General features: G+C 47.4%; 2 long non-coding RNA genes across 2 annotated transcripts; both read right to left on the bottom strand.

Moving 5' to 3' along the window:
* Positions 1–786: 786 nt before the first annotated feature.
* LOC123111082 (uncharacterized) lies at positions 787–8,047 on the bottom strand. Its single transcript, XR_006454082.1, has 4 exons — positions 7,600–8,047; positions 7,351–7,426; positions 6,107–6,233; positions 787–2,308 (listed from the first exon to the last, which is right to left on the bottom strand). It is a non-coding gene; the product is annotated as an uncharacterized lncRNA (long non-coding RNA).
* A 5,048-nt stretch (positions 8,048–13,095) lies between these two features.
* LOC123111081 (uncharacterized) lies at positions 13,096–16,351 on the bottom strand. Its single transcript, XR_006454081.1, has 3 exons — positions 16,131–16,351; positions 15,835–16,045; positions 13,096–14,463 (listed from the first exon to the last, which is right to left on the bottom strand). It is a non-coding gene; the product is annotated as an uncharacterized lncRNA (long non-coding RNA).
* Between the last annotated feature and the right edge of the window lie 3,054 nt (positions 16,352–19,405).

The following is a 19,405-nucleotide window of genomic DNA, read 5'->3' as shown; positions in this document are numbered from 1 at the left end:
GAATTTTCACTATCAAAATCCTCAAGGCTATCATGTTCCTCACTGTGTAGGCAATTCACACTGGTGAATTCCTAACTCCTCAGTCAGAACAAATTACTCAGAGACCAGAAGAACTTCGTCTCTGTCACTGAAGAATATGACGAACTGTATGAGATTTCCAATGGCTTCACTAGAAGGGATTGATAGGTATAGGATTTTGAGTTGAGCATCAGATGGAAATTTTTTCTTAGTATTTCCTTGACCCCCTTTAACAGTACGGTGTTTTCTATGACTCAATAAAGAGAAAATGAAACTACGAAAGCAAAAGTCTTCACGCTTCATGTTCCTCGAATGATTGCCTAGTCTTCAAGGTCACACCAATTTCTTCACTTTTAAAGTCTTCAGAGTGTCTTCAAAAATCCAAAGTCTTCAGTTGAAGAACTTCATTTTTAGGGGTCGACTTTCTCTGTAAATATCAAACTCCTCATAGACTTATAGACCTGTGTACACTCACAAACGCATCAGTCCCTTAACCTATAAGTCTTCAATACATCAAAATCACTAAGGGGCACTAGATGCACTTACAGTACGGCAAAGGAATTAGGGATACCCAGTCCCGAAATGAAAAATGAATTTACTTTATGTTGTCAAATAAATTCTTTGGAAAGTGTTGGTATGGAGGGCACCCGTGGATACGGACAAGCCATGAAAAGTGAAAGTATTGGTGAAAAAAGGAATAAACTTTATTTTCTGTTTGGGAACCGACTATGATGTATCTAGCATGAAAAGTGTTGGGAGCTCTAAGTCATTTTTGTTGGTGGGAAAAGTATGCCTCTCAAAACTGTTTTAATCTCTCAATTTAAGCTTTGATCTCTGGTACCTCTACAAATCCCTACTTCCCTCCATGAAGGGCCTTGTCACGACCCGGATTTGGTAGAATCCAAGTCTCTGTGTTTACTATGCTATCCCTGGATCATAGTTAGCACACACAGTAACAAGAATGAATATCATTAAAGCATACATCATTTTTCTACAACGGAAGATCCAGAATTAAGCAAATACATACCATTGGCACAAGTCAATGCTGGCACATAATACAACGGAATAATACGTAGTCGCTAAGTTAGGGCTCCATCAACGCCACTGGGCTCGTTGAGTGTAGACCATAACCCTATCGTCTCTTAATCTATTGAGATCTGCACATGATAGGTGTAGGTGAGTACGTGGAATGTACTCGCAAATTGCAAAAGAAATTTAACAGAATATATATGCAGGGTAGTATTGATGGAGGTTTGCTTTGCATAAAGCCAATTTTCTCCTATACTAAATTTTATAAACTCCTTTTGAAAAAGAAATGTTTTTAGTATAAAAGGTAGGAGTGAGACACATGAATATACGCACCAGTGCCTATTCTCCAAATTTTGGTAAAACATAAATATGGTTGAAGTGAAACACATTCACTGTGCTCGTTCCTCAACCTTCCCTTCCCTTAAAACAAACTTTTAGAAAAGAGAGGGGAGATTCTTCTTCAGTCCAAGTCTTCAGTTGCTCAAAATTTTCCGTAACCGGGGGCACGGCTAATCGATTAGGTCTAACCCTCTGCAGAGGCTGTACACGTTCCCCACATGACACAACCAACCCCGTTTACCGTTACACACTTGGGTGTACGACTAGGAGGAGATTGTGACGAAGCCTTTCCGTAACAAGCCCCTATATCTGACCAAGCCACCCGCAACTTAGGCAATGAAAGCCCCTCTCCGATGGCGGTCCTGAGGTAAGGGTTTCCGGTTAGTACTAAGCTAAGCCAAAGCCCATAGTAGCATGTGGCTGTACTAGAAGCTACATCAAACTGTATTTGCAAGATCTCATTCCCCTGGACGGCAGTCCGCACCAAAAACCTGTGTGCAAGACCCCAGTCGGGCGCATTCACTGCAAGACCCTGATGGGTGCAATCACTGGTAGACGCTCCCGTCAATACCATTTCGTCCAGGGAGTAGAAGATAAAATAATATATAGTTTTGTTTCTCAATAGTTTTCACAAAACGTTGCCCCAAAATAGGCAAGTTTAAAGGTTCAAAACAATTTTGGTTTTCATCCCACCCATTTTGTGCAAGCGTGGCCAAGCATTGTTGCAAGTCTTGAACCTATGGCTCTAGTTAGTAATAATACTTTGTAAAACTTTTGTAAAACATGCATAGCATTAAAATACAAAAGATTATGCATAATATGAAAACATAGGTCAAAGCATGATCAATTTGCAACTTGCCTTCGATTTTGCAGTCACAAGGTTCTACCTCCTCGTAGAATTCACCTTCGCACTCGTCGTAATCTAACGCGATAAATAACTCAAGTAAGACACTCGGCATATCCACATTACATAACAATGGTTCAAGCAAGCATTCAACATACAATAAAAATACAAATAACAACACAAATTATTCGGTTGCCACTATCATAATTTCTATGGCATTGTTAGGGTTGATATAGGATTAGGTGTGGTCTTGGAAGAAAATATGACATAGTCATATTCTAGGGTTGGATAATATTGATACTAAGTGAGGATTATGGTCTGAAGGGTTGTGAGACCAAGTTCATACAACAAATTTATCACAAGACTATTCGGAATATTTGACTTGGGTAAACGGCAATGGTATGGCATAGGTTTCGAGATAAAAGAATTAAATCCATAATCTTGTAACTCCAGATTTTTGTCGTGGTTCAAATGACCAGAGAGGTTTTCTAGGGATCAATCTAAGAGATTTATCCTAAGATTAAATTTTTAGTTCAACGAAGTTTTTAAACGATGACCAAAGAAGGTCAAATTAAGATGTTGATGATAAAACAACATCTAAACTATGTTGGAGAACTAATCCATCAGTTCCAACAGAAAGGTTAGGTCCTAAGGTCCAACTTGGGTTTCAATCCAAATCTCCCTGCCAGAGTACGATTACAAGTGGGAGGAGGTGTGAACAGAGGAACTCGCTCCGCTCCTCCTAGGGTTCCCCCCGCTCCGCCGCCGCCGCCGGCCCCCTCCCCCCACCCTCCCGCGCCTTCGGCCGCGTGCGCCGCGCCGCGCCCCGCCTCCCTCTCCCTCCCGGCCCGCCCCCCGCGTCGCCTCCCCGAGCGAGGCGACCGGGGGCCCATCTCCCCGCCCTCGAGCGCCTCCCCCTCCCGTTCCCCTCCTCCCGCCGCCGCCGGCCTGCGCCACCGGGCCCTGCCCGCGTGGTGTTGGCGGCGGCGGCGGCCGTCCCTTCCCCGCGCGCGGTGCCACGGCTCGGGTGGTGGCGTCCCGCGGCGGTGCTCCTCGGTCCATGGTGATTCCGGCAGCGGCGGCTGCTCCAGGCGGCGCAGCTCCGGATGGCCTAGAGGCGGCGGCGCAGCCCCTTGGCGGCGCGCTGGCGCGGTGGATGGTGGCGGCGCCCGCCCGGCCCAGATCTGGGCCCTTTTGGGCCTCATCTGGATCTGGGCGGGCCTGACTCGGTCTCGCCTGCGGCGGCTCCGGCCGGGGCGGTGGTGGTGCGGCTCGTGCGAGGGGGTGGTGGACACGGCGGCACGTCTACTGCAGCTCGGCGACGGGTGCTTCACGAGCCCCTTTTGGGCTTGGCCGGGCCTCGAGGGCCTGGTACGCTCCCCTTGCCGCGTCCGGTCGGTGACCGCCGATGGCGGTGGAGGTTGTGTCCCCCGGCGTGGCTGCTCTCGCTGCCGTTCCTCGTTCCCGGCTGCTCCCTTTCGTCCTTGTCGGTCTCGCTTCGATGACCACGGTGAAGCGGCGGTGATGATGGCAAGTCCGTGGTGGCGCACGTTCGTGGGTGGCTTGTCTGGTGGTGCGCGTCGGACCGTTCGGGGTTGTGGGTGTTTGGCGGATGGGAGAAATCCGGGCCGGCTTGCCGGCCCCGACGCGGTGACGCCCGTGGGCGCCATCGTTCCTTCCTGAAGGGCGTCGGGTCTTCCCCTTCCCCACGCCTCTCCGCGTACCGGGGGAAACCCTAGGACCTGTCCGGGCAGCAGCGTCGTCGTCGTCGTCGTGTTCCTTCCTGAAGGTGCTGCTTGGTATGCGGAGGTTCGAGGTGCCTGGAGCGAGGTGGTACATCTCCGGTGGGCGCAACGGTTTTGGGTTATCATCGTTTTCGTCGATCCGACGCTGTGGACATTATTTTCTCTCTTCTTTCTCTTTTGTTTCTTTTGGGCATGCTTGTGCTGTTTGCCCCAGCATTGGACTCTTTGTTGTATTGGGCGGTTGCTATATCAATATAGCGGGGCGAAAGCCTTTTTCGGCTAAGGTCCAACTTCCATATATAAAACATTTTTATATGATTTACAGAATAAAAGACATAGCAAAATTACTCAAATTCGTATTTAAATTAAAACTAAATTTTAATTTGCGCAAAAGTGAGATTTCAAATCCCTACTCCTAATGTCTCAATACGTAAGTGGTTCGTTCGCATCGTGCGTTTCTCTTCCATCGATCTACCCCCCACCAGGCGATCTTCCTCCCACCGATTTTTTCCCTCCCTCCAAAAACATGCATATGTTATTAGTCTATGTTACTACCTTCATAGTGGGTAGTAACATATGGATGATAACATGCAAGCCTTCATTAATTGAGATATAGACTCATTTTGTCTTGAAGTGTGTTATGTTACAGTAACATATTATGTTACCACAAGCATCTCTTTCCTCATTAACTCCATGCCACATAAGCAATTGTTTCTTGAGATGTGTTATGTTACTACCTAAGTTACTCCCACTATGGCTAGCCTGATGAAGGTAGTAACATGGACTAGTAACATATGTATGTTACTAGTCTAAGTTACTCCCCACTATGACCAGCCTAATCTGCATACCTAATCGGGTTGATCATGTTCGTCATGCATGTAGCCCACGTCCTTGTACTCCTTTTCTTTTTCCTAATTTCAATTCTGAGTTTGTTAATCCCGGGCCCTGATTACGAGCCACAGATGCGATGCTGCTTCGCTCCCGTCTCCAGGCGCTCGATGCACACAAGAACATGGACTTCGCCGAGCGCCTCCGGCCACACACAAGCGGCCGCTGGGAATACTGACAATAGCAGACAAGGAATTGCCTAGGTTGGATCGGAATTGATCAACTAATTTCGGATTGATGGTCTATAATCAAGGGTAACCTCTTTTCTATTATTATTTAGTTCTTTTTTTTGGAAAAATATTTAATTTGTTGATCGAAAACAGAATTATTGATATCTGAATCATCTTAGAAAGAAAGAAACGCTTGGGTGTTTCGTCATAAGAGTGCGCCACCGACCATCCTACTCGCCGCCATCGTCGACGAGGCCAAGCTTTGGGTGACCGCCGGTGCAAAGAAATTAGGGTATATTTTTGCGGGCGAGTAATTGTCATGCCGTACCTGTGGGTGTGTTGTAAAACTCTAAGCTCTATTCTCTCCTTATTTAATAGATGAGGCAAATCTTTTGCCTCCATTTCAAAAAAAAATCTGAATCATCGAACAAGATTTAGTGTTTTAAAAACTGACACTATTTCATATATAATTTTGAGATGACACCAACATTAAAGTATGGGCTACACCAGATGATCTCGATGCTGCTTTAGCTGCTTCTAAGTATGGGAGATCATCTGCTTATTCTCCAGTGAACAGTTTGAATAGGTATATTTTTCTAGAATAGGTTAAACTTTAAAATGTGAAGTTCTTTATGGTTATGCTAGAGATCCATTTGTTATTATAATAAGTGATGGCTCTTTTTTCCTGTGGATTAAAATTGCAACTACTGTAGTTCTTAGAAGCAGCTATTGCAAGCTATGACATTGTTAACTTGGAGTATATCTTTGAAATTTGCCAGTTTACTTATTAATTGTTTTAATTTACCTGTGCCATGTTGATGGTGGTTTAATATGGTGGATTAAAATTGGTAAAACTTGTTATTTTCACCGTAATAAGTATATGCACTTTGGAGTACTTTTGCCACTAATTCTTTCATTTGGTTGAAGCCACAGGTCAGCACCATTGCCTTGTTCATATGAGTACAAGATCAATGGTTATGTACAGATGAAACAATGTGTGTACTGGAGGGGGAACATGATCACCAAAAGAAACAAAATATGAAGGGACACGACCCAGCGTAAGAGTTATTCACCTGTGCCAAACGATGATCCTTGTTCAGCTATAGAGCTCTTCATTTCTCTTCTCCAGATCTAAAGAGTTTCTACAAGTGTTTTCCCAATATCTCAAGTTCAGGGATCTATCAGTTGACAAGAGATTTTCTGCACGTGTTTTTGTTAAACGACGATCCATTACAACCAAGCAAAAAGCATTAGATGGTTCTGAAAAGGAGTCTGAAGTACTCCTGGTTGTTGTATACTCTTGGATGTATCTACTGCAGGTAAGAAGCCTAATTATGTTGCTATCCTAATCATGTAGCAGTACCATTAAGCATCTATTTGCCACTACACACACTGGATAGTTAAGTTCCATGATAAAAAAGAATCAGTGAAGAAATATATCATGATAGTCAAGTTTCATTGATTTCAGAGGTCCCATATGCCTCTAAAGAAAATAGCAGAGAAGTTTCAATGGTGGAAATAGATAGTGGTTACATGATTGAAGCATGGTTTTCAGAATCTGGAATAATATCTCCTGAATTCTGTATTTTGCAAGTAATTTCACTTGGAAGGAACTGTAAAGTTTTGCCTTCCAAGTAATCCATTCGTGAACTATTTTCCTCAGAAAGAAGGCCACTTCAGTAGGGTTCAAGAATAGATATTTCAGAATCCATGAAACACCTGAGCTAGACTGGAAACTGTAATCGTCAAGATAAAGCTGCCATTTTTTTCTCATGAAGTTGTCTACAGTCTTTTTATCACAGAAAAACCTAATGGACTCACTCCTCCTTTGGTTGGTTTTATATAAGAGAAAAATGTACTTCAAATAGTTTCACACTGTTGCACAGAGTTATCTGAATTCTTTAGATCAGCTCTGCTTAACCTCTGTAGGAAATATACCATAATATTTGCTATATTTATATTACGACGTCTTTAAGTTGTTATGAGCTATAATCAAAATCAGAATTAACTAACGGCAGTTTGGTCACTGAACAATCAATAACCAATAACAGATGAAATGGCTTGAATATCAGTTTCCACTATAGATTTTGTTGCTAAGTCTTTTGTTTCGTCTTAGTTGCTTTGTATTTTGCTTCCAAAACACCAGTTCCCACTTTTTAGATTTTGTTGAAATGGCTTGAAGATCACAACTATCAAATACCTAGGACAAATTACACATAAAGTGTCTAGAAAACTAAATACCGTTTGCTATCAGGACGATGGATTTTATTTTTAATAAAAAACAGCAACATATGTGTGTATAAGGAGAGCAATATACCTGTTGGTGATCAAGAACATATTTGGCAGTTTAAGTCCAGCGGTTCACGCTGATAGTTTCTTAATAGAAGTGCAACCTGCACAATAAATTATTTTTACTATCTTGCAAATACACTGAAAAGAACAAACATACACAACATGAATTTTTTAAGGGTGTGTACTGATAAAATCGCACATGGCGTACACTGAAAATATCCATAACCTTTGGAGTACTAATTATGCATGGGAAAAGATTCTTACTCGTACATACCTACATACTTCCTCTACTCCTCCTTGCGTGTGATGTAACCGCACGAGAAGGGGCCCTTTTGGGCCACATGAAATTGACAGCTGTTTGTCTGCAATCAACATAACTGAAGAACCAGATGGAGAACTAAAAGTTTAGAGCAAGCAAACACTGATGTATAGTGGGTTATGTTGCAGTTTTTCAAGCAATTAAAAAACATCTATATCAGCGGCAAATGGGTAGAAGGTGGCTGTTGAGGATCATTGGCGTCAATCCTTTGGTGGCCATCACAGTCAGAGAAGGTGGCGGCGCGACGGTGAGCAGCAACCCATATTGCCGTTGTGGCCTTGTGGGTGTAAGACAATAAGTTTTGGGGAACCAGCACAACCCTCTAGGGGTGGCTTATCTCATTATATATAATGGTTGTGTTACAATATGTACCATATACGTACATAGGTACAGAAGCTATACATAGTCTAACACCCTCCCTCAATCTTAGCCACTTTCTAAAGAACTGAGAAGGGTAAGATTGCGCCTACAAGCCTCAAACTGTGGCAGCGGTAAAGGCTTAGTGAAGATGTCTGCAAGTTGATCCTTAGATGAGATAAACTTGATCTGGAGTTGCTTCTGTGATACACGTTCCCATACAAAGTGATAGTCAACTTCAATGTGTTTCATTCGGGCATGAAATACTGGATTTGCAGAAAGGTATGTAGCACCGATGTTATCACACCAAAGAATAGGAGGCTGTGGTTGAGACAAACCCAACTCCTGAAGCAAAGACTGCACCCAAATAATCTCTGCAGTAGCATTAGCCACAACCTTGTACTCAGCTTCAGTACTGCTACGTGACACAGTAGCCTGTTTCCGAGCACTCCAGGCGATCAAATTAGAGCCAAAGAATACTGCATAACCCCCCGTGGATCGCCTGTCATCTGGGCTACCAGCCCAATCTGCATCAGAGAAGGCCGAAAGGACCCGAGAGGAAGTCGGCCGAATATGCATACCAAATGTCAGGGTGAACTGAACATAACGAAGAATGCGTTTAACAGCAGCCCAATGAGTATCTCTGGGAGCCTGAAGATACTGACAAACCCTGTTAACAGCATAAGAGATATCTGGTCTCGTGATCGTCAAGTACTGAAGTCCACCAACAATGCTCCTGTACTCTGTGGCATCCGCAGGAGACAAAAGCTCACCATCAACAGCTGTTATCTTGTCGGTAGACGACATGGGTGTGGTGGTCGGTTTGCACTTCAGCATGCCAGCTCTCTGTAACAACTCCAAGGAGTACTTCTTCTGCGTAAGGACAAGACCAGTAGCACGAGAAGTGACCTCAACTCCAAGAAAGTAGTGAAGCTTCCCAAGATCTTTGACCGCAAAATCAGCACCAAGAGAGCAGACAAGAGCATCAGCAGCATACTGAGAAGAGCTGACAAGGATAATATCATCGACATATACCAAAAGATACATAGTGACTTCTGGCTGTAGAAGAAATAACAAAGTGTCAGCAGTAGACGGCACAAACCCATGAGCACGAAGGGCAGAGGCAAGGCGGGCATGCCAGGCACGAGGAGCTTGCTTCAAACCATATAGTGCTTTGGAAAGACGACAGATATAGTCAGGACGATCAGGATCAGAGAAACCAGGCGGCTGTTTCATATAAACCTCTTCCTCCAAAAATCCATGTAGAAAAGCATTCTGCACATCAAGTTGACGAAGTGACCAACCACGAGAAACAGCAATGGAGAGAAGAAGCCGAATAGTGGTAGGCTTGACGACAGGACTGAAGGTGTCCTCATAGTCAAGACCATGACACTGCCGAAAACCGCGAGCAACAAGTCGCGCTTTGTAACGCTCAATAGATCCATCCAAATGCTTCTTCACTTTGAATACCCATTTTGAGTCAATAACATTTACCCGTGGTGGTGGAGGAACGAGAGTCCATGTCTTGTTACAAAGAAGAGCATGAAACTCCTGCTCCATAGCCTCTCGCCAATGTGGAATGCGCAGGGCAGCCTGATATGAGCGAGGCTCAGAAGATGGATCCGCAACAGCAGCAGCCAAACAAGCAGCCAACCAAGCAACCGTACCATCCTTACGTTCCTTAGGTTTGGAAATGCCACTGCGATTGCGTGTATGTGGTCGGGACACAGGAACCACCGAGGTCGACGGAGCAGCCTGCAACGGGCTGGAGGACGGCGACGTTGACGAGTCAGCCGGTGACGAGGAGCCAGTCACGGTAGCCTCGGACTCGGTTGGCGAAGAAGGCCGACCCACCGGCGAAACCGGCAGAGCAGACGAAGCAGCTGGCGACTCTGGCATCACAGACCGGGCCGATGGCGAGCTCGGCATAGTGGGCCGTGGCGCGGCCGGTGTCGCGGGCCGATCCGCTGATGAAGGCGACGTGAGGACCCGAGCCGCGGGCGAAGACGGCGTGACGGGCCGAGCCGCAGGCGAAGACGGCGTGACGGGCCGAGCCGCGGGCGACTCGGCGGCTGCTGGCGAAACGGACCGAGCAGTGGAGATGCTCGGCGCGACGGGCTCGTCGGGTGACCATGCATGGGCACGCGAATCGATGCCATGCAACATAGGGCGATCGACGTGCCCACCAGAAGACGACGATGATGATGGTGAATCCTCCAACAGCTCCAAACGAGCTCCACGTCCGGTTCCTGCACCATGGTTAGGTAACAGCAAAGGAGAGTATGCAACATCATCAAATTGGTCAGAAGCAACAGAGGATGAATGCAGGGATGGTGGTTCGACAGTGGACACAGGAAGGTTGGCAAAGGGAAAAACATGCTCATCAAACACGACGTCTCGAGATATATAGACACGATTAGTGGGAACATGAAGACATTTGTAACCTTTATGAAGAGAGTTATAGCCAAGAAAAACACACTTCTTAGAACGAAACTCAAGCTTGCGCTTGTTATATGGACGAAGATGCGGCCAGCAAGCACACCCAAATACCTTGAGAAAGGTATAATCAGGTTGTTCATTAAGGAGAACCTCAATGGGAGTCTTCATGTTTAAAACACGAGTAGGAGTACGGTTGATGAGAAAGCATGCAGTGGTGAAAGCATCACTCCAAAACCGAAACGGAACAGATGCATGGGCCAAAAGAGTAAGACCAGCTTCAACAATATGACGATGCTTACGTTCGACTGAACCATTCTGCTGATGTGTATGTGGACATGCTAAACGATGAGCTATCCCAAGCGACTGAAAGAAAGAGTTGAGGTTGCGATACTCGCCCCCCAGTCTGACTGGACATGAACAATTTTGTGCTTAAGAAGACGTTCAACATGTTTTTGAAACTGAACAAAAATATCAAACACATCAGATTTGCGTTTAATAAGGTAAAGCCAGGTAAAGCGACTATAAGCATCAACGAAACTGATATAGTAATTATGACCACTGACAGAAGTCTGAGCAGGACCCCATACATCTGAAAACACAAGTTCTAAAGGATGTTTCACCTCACGACTGGACTCCGAAAAAGGAAGTTGATGACTCTTCCCCTGCTGACAAGCATCACACACTGCTACATCTTTATGACTAGACAAACTAGGAAGCTCATGACGACGCAAAATATGACGGACAATAGGTGTGGCCGGGTGACCAAGACGAGCATGCCACTATGACGGAGAGACCTGAACTCCACTGAAAACACGAGCGACACCGGGATGCTCCAGACGGTAGAGGCCCTGGCACAACCGCCCACTAAGAAGAATGTCCCTCGTGCCCCGATCCTTAATAAAAAGATCAAAAGGGTGAAATTCACAAAGCACATTATTATCACGTGTGAGTTTAGGAACTGAAAGAAGATTACGGGTCACAGATGGAACTCGAAGAACATTGCGAAGCTGAAGACTCCTATTGGCATGTCTAGTGAGAAGAGATGCTTAACCAATATGAGAGATGTGCATACCTGCTCCATTGGCGGTGTGGATCTTGTTGGAGCCATGATAGGGTTCACGAGTGTGAAGCTTCCCCATCTCGCTGGTTAGATGCTCTGTCGCTCCAGAGTCCATGTACCAGTGTGGATCGATGGAGTAGGACTGAGTGTGTCCCTGTTGCTTTTGCGGCGCGGGACGATCAGCCATGGCGACCTGACGGGCATTGTTGTGTGTATCTTTGCCGTCATTGCCAAGACCAAGGAAGCTTCGCTGGAAGCGCTTATGACACTTGGAGGCCCAGTGCCCATCGCGGCCACAAAGCTGACACACACGTGGACCGCCAGCCCCCGGTAAGGTCGCAGTAGGTGGGGGGGCCGAGGCGGGCGACGGTGGCAGCCCCAAGGGAGACCGGGGTGATGAAGAAGAGCGGCCACCCTTGGTGGCGGCGTTGGCCGAGAGGGAGCCAGTGCCCCTGGTGCGGCGAGTCTCGACCCGTTGCTCAGTGAGAAGGAGCCGAGAGAAAACCTCGTGTGCCAGCATGGGTGTTGAGTTGCCCCGCTCGTTGATGATCTCGACTAAAGCATCATACTCCTCATCAAGACCATTGACAATAAACAAGTTGAACTCGGAGTCGGTGAGGGGCTGTCCAATGGAGGCCAATGTGTCGGCGAGGCCCTTGACCTTGTTGTAGAACTCAGTGGCAGTGGAGTCAAGCTTCTGACACTCTCCAAGCTGACGACGGAGTGCAGAGACACGAGCCTGGGACTGCGCTGCAAAGGTGCGCTCAAGGATGGTCCAGGCCTCATGAGACGTCTTCGCGAAGACAACAAGGCCGGCAACTGCCGGCGAGAGCGACCCTTGGATGGAGGAGAGGTTCGCCTGGTCCTGCCCCGTCCAAATGCGATGGGCCGGATTGTAGACCGGACCGTGCACGCTGTCTACCAGCGCGGGTGGGCAGGGAAGCGATCCGTCGACGTAGCCTAGCAGGTAGTGACTCCCCAAGAGCGGGAGAACCTGCGCACGCCAGAAGATGTAGTTGTCGGCGGAGAGCTTGATGGTGATGAGATGACCGAAGTGAAACGGCGGCGGCGAAGACAATCCCATCGAGGAGGCTGCCTGGGGTGCAAACACCATGGAGGCAGCCGGAGGCACCGAAGCCGATGCGGGAGGAGGCAGGACCGCAGCCAGGGCGGGCGCCGCAAAGCTCGCGGCCGGTGCGGACGCCGCAAGGCCCGCGGCCGGGGCGGACGCCGCCAACCCCGCCAGCGGGGGCAGTGTGATCCGCTTGCGGCAGGAGCGGCGGGACGACGCCTGCGGAGTCCGCAGCGGACGGCGGCGCCGCGGTGTGGACCACGAGGTCACGCCCAAGCGAGGGCGCCGACGGCGTGGAGAAGACGGAGCCGATGCTCCTTGTTCCGATCGGAGCCGGAACAGAGACGGCATCGAGCGGGAGGTTGAGCAGAGCCGCAAGAGAGGCCAGGAGGAAGCCCGCAGCAGTGGAACCGGTGGTGGCGGCGCGATCGGTGGCGCGGCGGCGGCGGCTGCGGCGGCGGTGCGGGTATTAGGGTTTAGAAGCGGAAGCGATCGTAACCTAGCGTGATACCATGTAAGACAATAAGTTTTGGGGAACCAGCACAACCCTCTAGGGGTGGCTTATCTCATTATATATAATGGTTGTGTTACAATATGTATCATATACGTACATAGGTACAGAAGCTATACATAGTCTAATAGTGGGCGCCCTCAGCGCGACGGTGTGTACTCCTTGGCATGGCTCGGCTGCGGTAGAAGACTTTGCCCGACGACGAGGGCGTCGCCTCGCCGCGCCACACCGTTGTGCCAGATGTAGACCAGCGAGTCCCTCTGCACCGACCACCCCGATTTGGTTGACCAAGATGCCAGAGCCGGCGGGCGCGCTGGCTCGGTCTCGATGCGGCGGCGCCAGAGTTTGTCGGCCAGAGAAGGAGGACAGCGACACCGTACCGGGGAGAGGAGGATGCGGGCGACACCGTCGAGGCAAGGAAGGCTATGGGGACAGAAGGGGACGGGCTCCGCCAGTGGCGTGGAGGAGAGATGGCGGGGAGAGGTGGGAACCGGCCACCACCGTGGAGGGGAGAAGAATACGGGCTACGCCGTTGAGGAAAGGGAGGCACCGGTGACAGGATAAATCTATATGAGTTAGAGGAACACACTGGCTGTGAGGGAAGAAAGTGAGAGGCCCCGCTGTGCGGTCTGTGTAGGTGAAAAAAAAAGAAGTTTTACTACTTGCCTCACCTTGCCAAAAAACCAATTACTGTCTGAGTAGGTTTTTCTTTTTTTTTTCTCGAATGTGCGTACTATATATTCAAGAAGAGGATGGGAAAAGGAACCCCTCCACGTTGACAAGTACATGTTACATATGGACCAACTCCACCGATCAAGCCGGAACAAACTACTCTAGCCTAACTTCTCGCATCTGCCCACCTAGCTTGCCCTCCAAAGAGAGACTCTACATTACCTTTTAGGATTCAGGCATGTTTACATGCGCGCCCCTCAGCTTCAATTCTACTCACGAGCGCCCGTGAAGATAGGGGGCGCCGTCAAAGACCATCATGTTCCGGTGCTTCCATATCTTCCACAATACGAGTAGTAAGATTGCTCGTGTATCCTTTGCTCTGGAACCTATTGTACTTGTGACGGCGCACCAACCCGCAGTCTCGAGTCGTGACTCGGCGTCCACTGTGGTCTATCTAAGGTTCGACAGATGACAGACCAAATCTATCTCGCGAATACGCAACCGATGAGAAGGTGATCAATGGTCTCCTCATGCTGAGTGTAGAAGGGTACCCGTCCTGATGGTCCAATCCACGCCTAGCAAGCCTGTCCGAGATCCAACACCTATTGTGCATCGCGAGCCACAGAAAGAACCTGCATCGAAGTGGGGCCTTGGATTTCCATGTAAATTCCACTGTGGGCTCCACCTTCGCGTCCCATGAAGGTTTTTCTGGCAAATAAAAACAGTTTTGTTAGTTAATTCTGTTTATATGCATGTACTCTAATATAGAGGATCCGTAATATAAAATATCATTTATATTTTTATAAGTTTCACTTTTGTACATCAGAGATAACAGCTGATAGATTTGGGTGATACTTTGAAAATATCAACTGACATAAACACTGGCATAATGACGAGAGACTGGACTGAAACACCACGAAATGAGGGCCATGAAGTGGATTAAAATTATGGATTGCCTTTAAAATTATAATTTATATTCTTAGTCGGATCGCTGCTCTCTTTGTATACATCATTAGGGCATCTTCAAAAGCGGACCCTCAAATATCCCGCAAGCATCCGGATCGCGCCGTTCGAACGCTGTTTGTCGTCCAACGCGACCCTGCATCGGTCCGCCGACGGGTCCGAACACACTTTTCTCACAAATTCGAGACAAACAAAGAGAGCTTGCCGTAGCCCAGACATCCGACTGGCCGACAAAAAGCCACCACGCGCCCTTGTCCGTGCAGGATGGCGTAAGACCGATCTTATTCGACGAAAGAAGAACGTGATCAATAACTGATTAGCATGATGTTTGGCGGAAGACTTCAAGCTAGCTAGCTTGATTTGGCGGAAGGGACACAGCTAGCCAAATATGATTTACTTAGTACAAAGCTCTAATTATTATTAAATACATGGTTTGTCCGAAATATTGGAACACCTTCCGCTAAAAGCACTGATGTTAATCTATGTTTTCTCTCCAAAGGCAATGATTTTGCTGAAGTGTGTGGCGGAAGCTGATTGCAATGCATTGCATTGGTTGGCCGAAGGTGCATGTAACATGTTAGCTTTGTGTTGGCGGAAGGTGTCGTTTTGTTTCTTTTCTTAATTGACCGTTCTTTTAGCATGTTTAAAGTTAGACTGTTACGGACATTTGCGGCTACGGTTGGATGACCGGCTCTCGCATCATTGTCTACGGACTGGTTCCCGATCCATGGACGAATGTGGTGTCCGGTTTGCGGGTCAGCATCGAAGATGCCCTTAAATTATCTTTTTAATCAACTTACATTGCACCGGGAAATGAATTTCAATTATTACAGTTTATCTTTTCTATACATGTTTATACTAATTTCAGCAAAATACTTTAAAAGCCCGTGGCAACGCACGAGCATTCTACTAGTTTTTATAATAAACTAGAGGTCTGCATCTATCCAGGGATATCTTATTTGTCAAATTTGGATAAACGGTTTAAAAGATGTGATTTTTCTAAGTTGGGCTAATTTTCTGGAAAGAAACAAGGTAAGAAAAAGAGTTGCCACGTGGCAGAATTCTATAGGCTAATATTGTTTCGTTTTTTTAACAGAGAAAGAGGGCTGGCCTCACCGGAGATGGAGATGGCCGGCAGCGGCGGCTCGGATGCGAGGTGATGCGGTGATCTCCGGCAACGTAAGAGAAGTGGACAAGGGAGAGGAAGTCGGGGTGAGTCTCCAGGACACGACGTCGGCTCCTGGTTCGCCTTCAGGTGGCTGCTAGATGTCGCCGGAGTTGGGCGCAACTCCGACCGAAAGCGGACAACGAAGAACTTGTGCTCCGACTGCGAGTTTTCAAAAGAAAACAGGGTCCATAAGATGCGCAATATCGAGATATGAAGGATGGAAGAGTTAGAATGTCTGCTTCACCTGGAACTCGCCGGAAACTTCCACGAACAGCCGCGGTGTCAAGCAACTCCGGCGAGCAATTTACGACGATGGGCAGGGGTATATGCTCCTGAAAGAGAGGGCTTCGAATGAGGAGATTATGGGCGACGCCCTAAGCTTTTATAGAGGGTCAGGGGAGGTCGGTACAGGTAGATCAAGGGGTTCAACGTGGCCATTAATGGCTGTTTTGTACGTGTACGTTTCACGGCTCCGTGCGTCCAAATAACGCAACAATGTTGGGTTTTAATTCCCGGAAGGGAAACGGTTGGGACCGGCGCACCGACTGAAGATTGGGCCGGTCTCCCTCTTCCTCGCGCAGCTTCCCGGGCGCGCGCCGCCCCTCTTCTTCTGCCCCCTCCTCCCCACCCCTTCCCCATCCCTTCCCCCTCCCTCCCCCCTGCCCGCCCCCCGGTCGCCGCACCACGCCTCCCCTCTCCCCGCTCGAAGCTTGTCCATGGCTCTGCGCGGTGACCATCCCATCTCGCCGGCGACCGAGGAGGGGGTGACCACGGGAGATGCTGCAACCAGGGCGACGGGGTGCTACCACGGCGACGCTGATGCAACCCCGCGGGAGACCGGGGTGTGTGACGGCGATGACCGAGGTGACCGTGGGCTGCAACCACAGCTTTTCTACCGCCGGTAGCCGGTTGAAGCTTTTTCTATATACGGTTGAAGCTTTTTTGTCCATGTTTTGCAACTTTTTCTCTGGTCGCAGGTCTGGTTGAAGCTTTTTTTTTCTTAACGGATGAAGCTTTTTATACACGATTGAAGCTTTTCCAAACCACAGTGGAAGCTTTTTTGAAAACGATAAAAACTTTTTTCGTTCTTTTGTGTTTGCTACAACCACGTCATTTTTTTGCTGCAATCGGCAACCACAGAAGCTACATCCAGTTAACAATTTTGCTACAATGACGACGGCGGGCTGCAGCGGTAAGCTTTTTTTTGCTGGAAGCGATAAACTTTTTTGCTACAAACCGGTGTCGTTTTTTGTTGGAACTAGCAAGAGCCTCGAGTGGGCACACGGCGAGGTACAAGCGAGCACAACGACAAGTGCTGCGGCCGGCGGCCGGCGCCACCGGAGATGCGGCCATCTCCCCGGGAGCTGCAAGCCTGCAACCACGGTGGTGCAACCATGGGCGCACGCTGCTGCATCCACAGAGGGGAGAAACGCACGAAGGCGGCATAGGTGAGGGCGGCGACCAACGGCGAGGGCGGCGACCGGCGGCGACGACGGCGAGGCAGCGAGCCGGCAGCAGGGGAGGAGGTTCGGCGGCGCGCAGGGGGGGTGGGTAGTGAGTCGGGCGGGGGAGGAGGAGTGGGGGATTCGCAAGGGGCGAGGAAGACGATGACCCAGTCCAGATGGAGCGATTACGCAGCCTCCGTGTTAGTCAGATCGAACGGCTGGCGCTGGACCGGCCGAAACGTTTCGGCCGGCGCACCGGCGCCTATCAGCGCCCTTCCCGGAATGGGTTCTCCTTCCATTCCTCTTTAATTTTCGTGTTGGTGGAAAGTCGAAAGGATGTCTGTGGTTAGGAGAGGAAAAGGTGGAGGTGCCATGCATGTTCTCTGTCTCTGTGTTCCTCAAGATTGAACGAACAGAAAGGTAGAGGAAGACCAGCGCATGGGCCTGCGCTAAGTGAAAGAGAAATGGGCCTTAGTGGGAAAGGTGGCCCAAGGCAAAGAGAAAAAAAACAATAGAAGAGATGGATGGGCTAGATGGGCTGATAGAGAGAAAGCATAACTAATAACAATATTAGGCTAGATAATCAATGAATAAATTGCTCGCTCTCTCAGAATTATTATTTAGATCTGAGAAAAATGTTCACATATTCTGATTGATTATTTCTAGCCTAGGAAAAGTGGTTTCATAAATAATAAGCAATAATTTTGTGTATGTACATGTTTCGATAATGCACTATGGGCTTCATAATTTTACCAACATAGTTCTTAGTATCTTATGAATGCCAAAAATTCCAAAAAAGAAATATTAAATACTTCCAATCATAGTTCTGGAGAAGTCATATTATCTCCTCTCTCTTTTTATATTTATTTAGTAATTTGGAAATATTTATATGACACTATAACTCCAAATAAGATCCATCTTCAAATAGAAATCCAAATTCAAAAGAACTTCAAATGACATATTTATTCGCCACATTTTGAGAAAGTCATTTTATTCCCCTCCATTTATATTTGTGGTTTCAAAATATTTCATAGGTGTCCAAAAGAAAAGCAATTGGATGAAATATTTGAAACAAGAATTAAAAGGTTTTAATTTCCCATGAAAATCATAGCAATTCACTCAATAATATCTTATTATTAACATTCCAAAGTTTGGAAATTTTTGGGATGTCACAGGCCTTTCTTTTACTTATGCAATTTTTATTTAGAATTTGAGTCTCCATCTTCTCTTATAAAGCACCAACTAAGGGGCACTATGATCGTATTTGAGCATTGGGTGTAGCTAATATTCGAGTGTGTTTCATGAATGGATCAATGGTTGAGCATAATGGGGTAGATATAACTTGCTTTAGTGTTGATATTTTGAAAGACATGGTTGCTTGTTGCTATGCTTGAGTATTAAAGTCTTCATGTCAAAACTAGACTAGCTTTGAACCATATAAAGTCCAAATGTCCATGTTATAAAGAAAAAAATGTGATGAACATGTTAGGCAGCATTCCACATCAAAAATTCTGTTTTTATCATTTACCTACTCGAGGACGAGCAGGAATTAAGCTTGGGGATGCTGATACGTCTCCAACGTATCTATAATTTTTAATTGTTCCATGCTGTTATATTATTATTTTTGGATGTTTTACAATCATTTTATAGTCATTTTATATCATTTTTTGGTACTAACCTATTGACATAGTGCCCAGTGTCAGTTGTTGTTTTCTATATTTTTGTACATCGCAGGAAATCAATACCAAACGGAGTCCAAACGCAACGTAACTTTTTATGGATTTTTTTGGGCCAGTAGACATCCAGATGGCCAGGAAAGCACCTAAGAGGAGCTCCTAGGGGAGCACAACCCACCAGGGCGTGCCTGGGACCCAGGCACGCCCCTATGGGTTGTGCCCTCCTCGTTGGCCTCCCGCACAACCTCTTTGCTCTATAAATACCCCAATATTCCAGAAACCCTAGGGGAGTCAACAAAAATCAATTCCAGCCACTGCAAAGTCCAGAAACACCAGATTCAATCTAGACACCATCTCGGAGGGGTTCATCATGTCCATTGGTGCCTCTCCGATTATGC

The sequence above is a fragment of the Triticum aestivum genome, chromosome 5B (assembly GCF_018294505.1).
Source record: "Triticum aestivum cultivar Chinese Spring chromosome 5B, IWGSC CS RefSeq v2.1, whole genome shotgun sequence".
NCBI classification, from domain to species: Eukaryota; Viridiplantae; Streptophyta; class Magnoliopsida; order Poales; family Poaceae; genus Triticum; species Triticum aestivum.
Note: the sequence above shows the minus strand (reverse complement) of the source record. Positions and strands in the feature narration are given on the sequence as shown.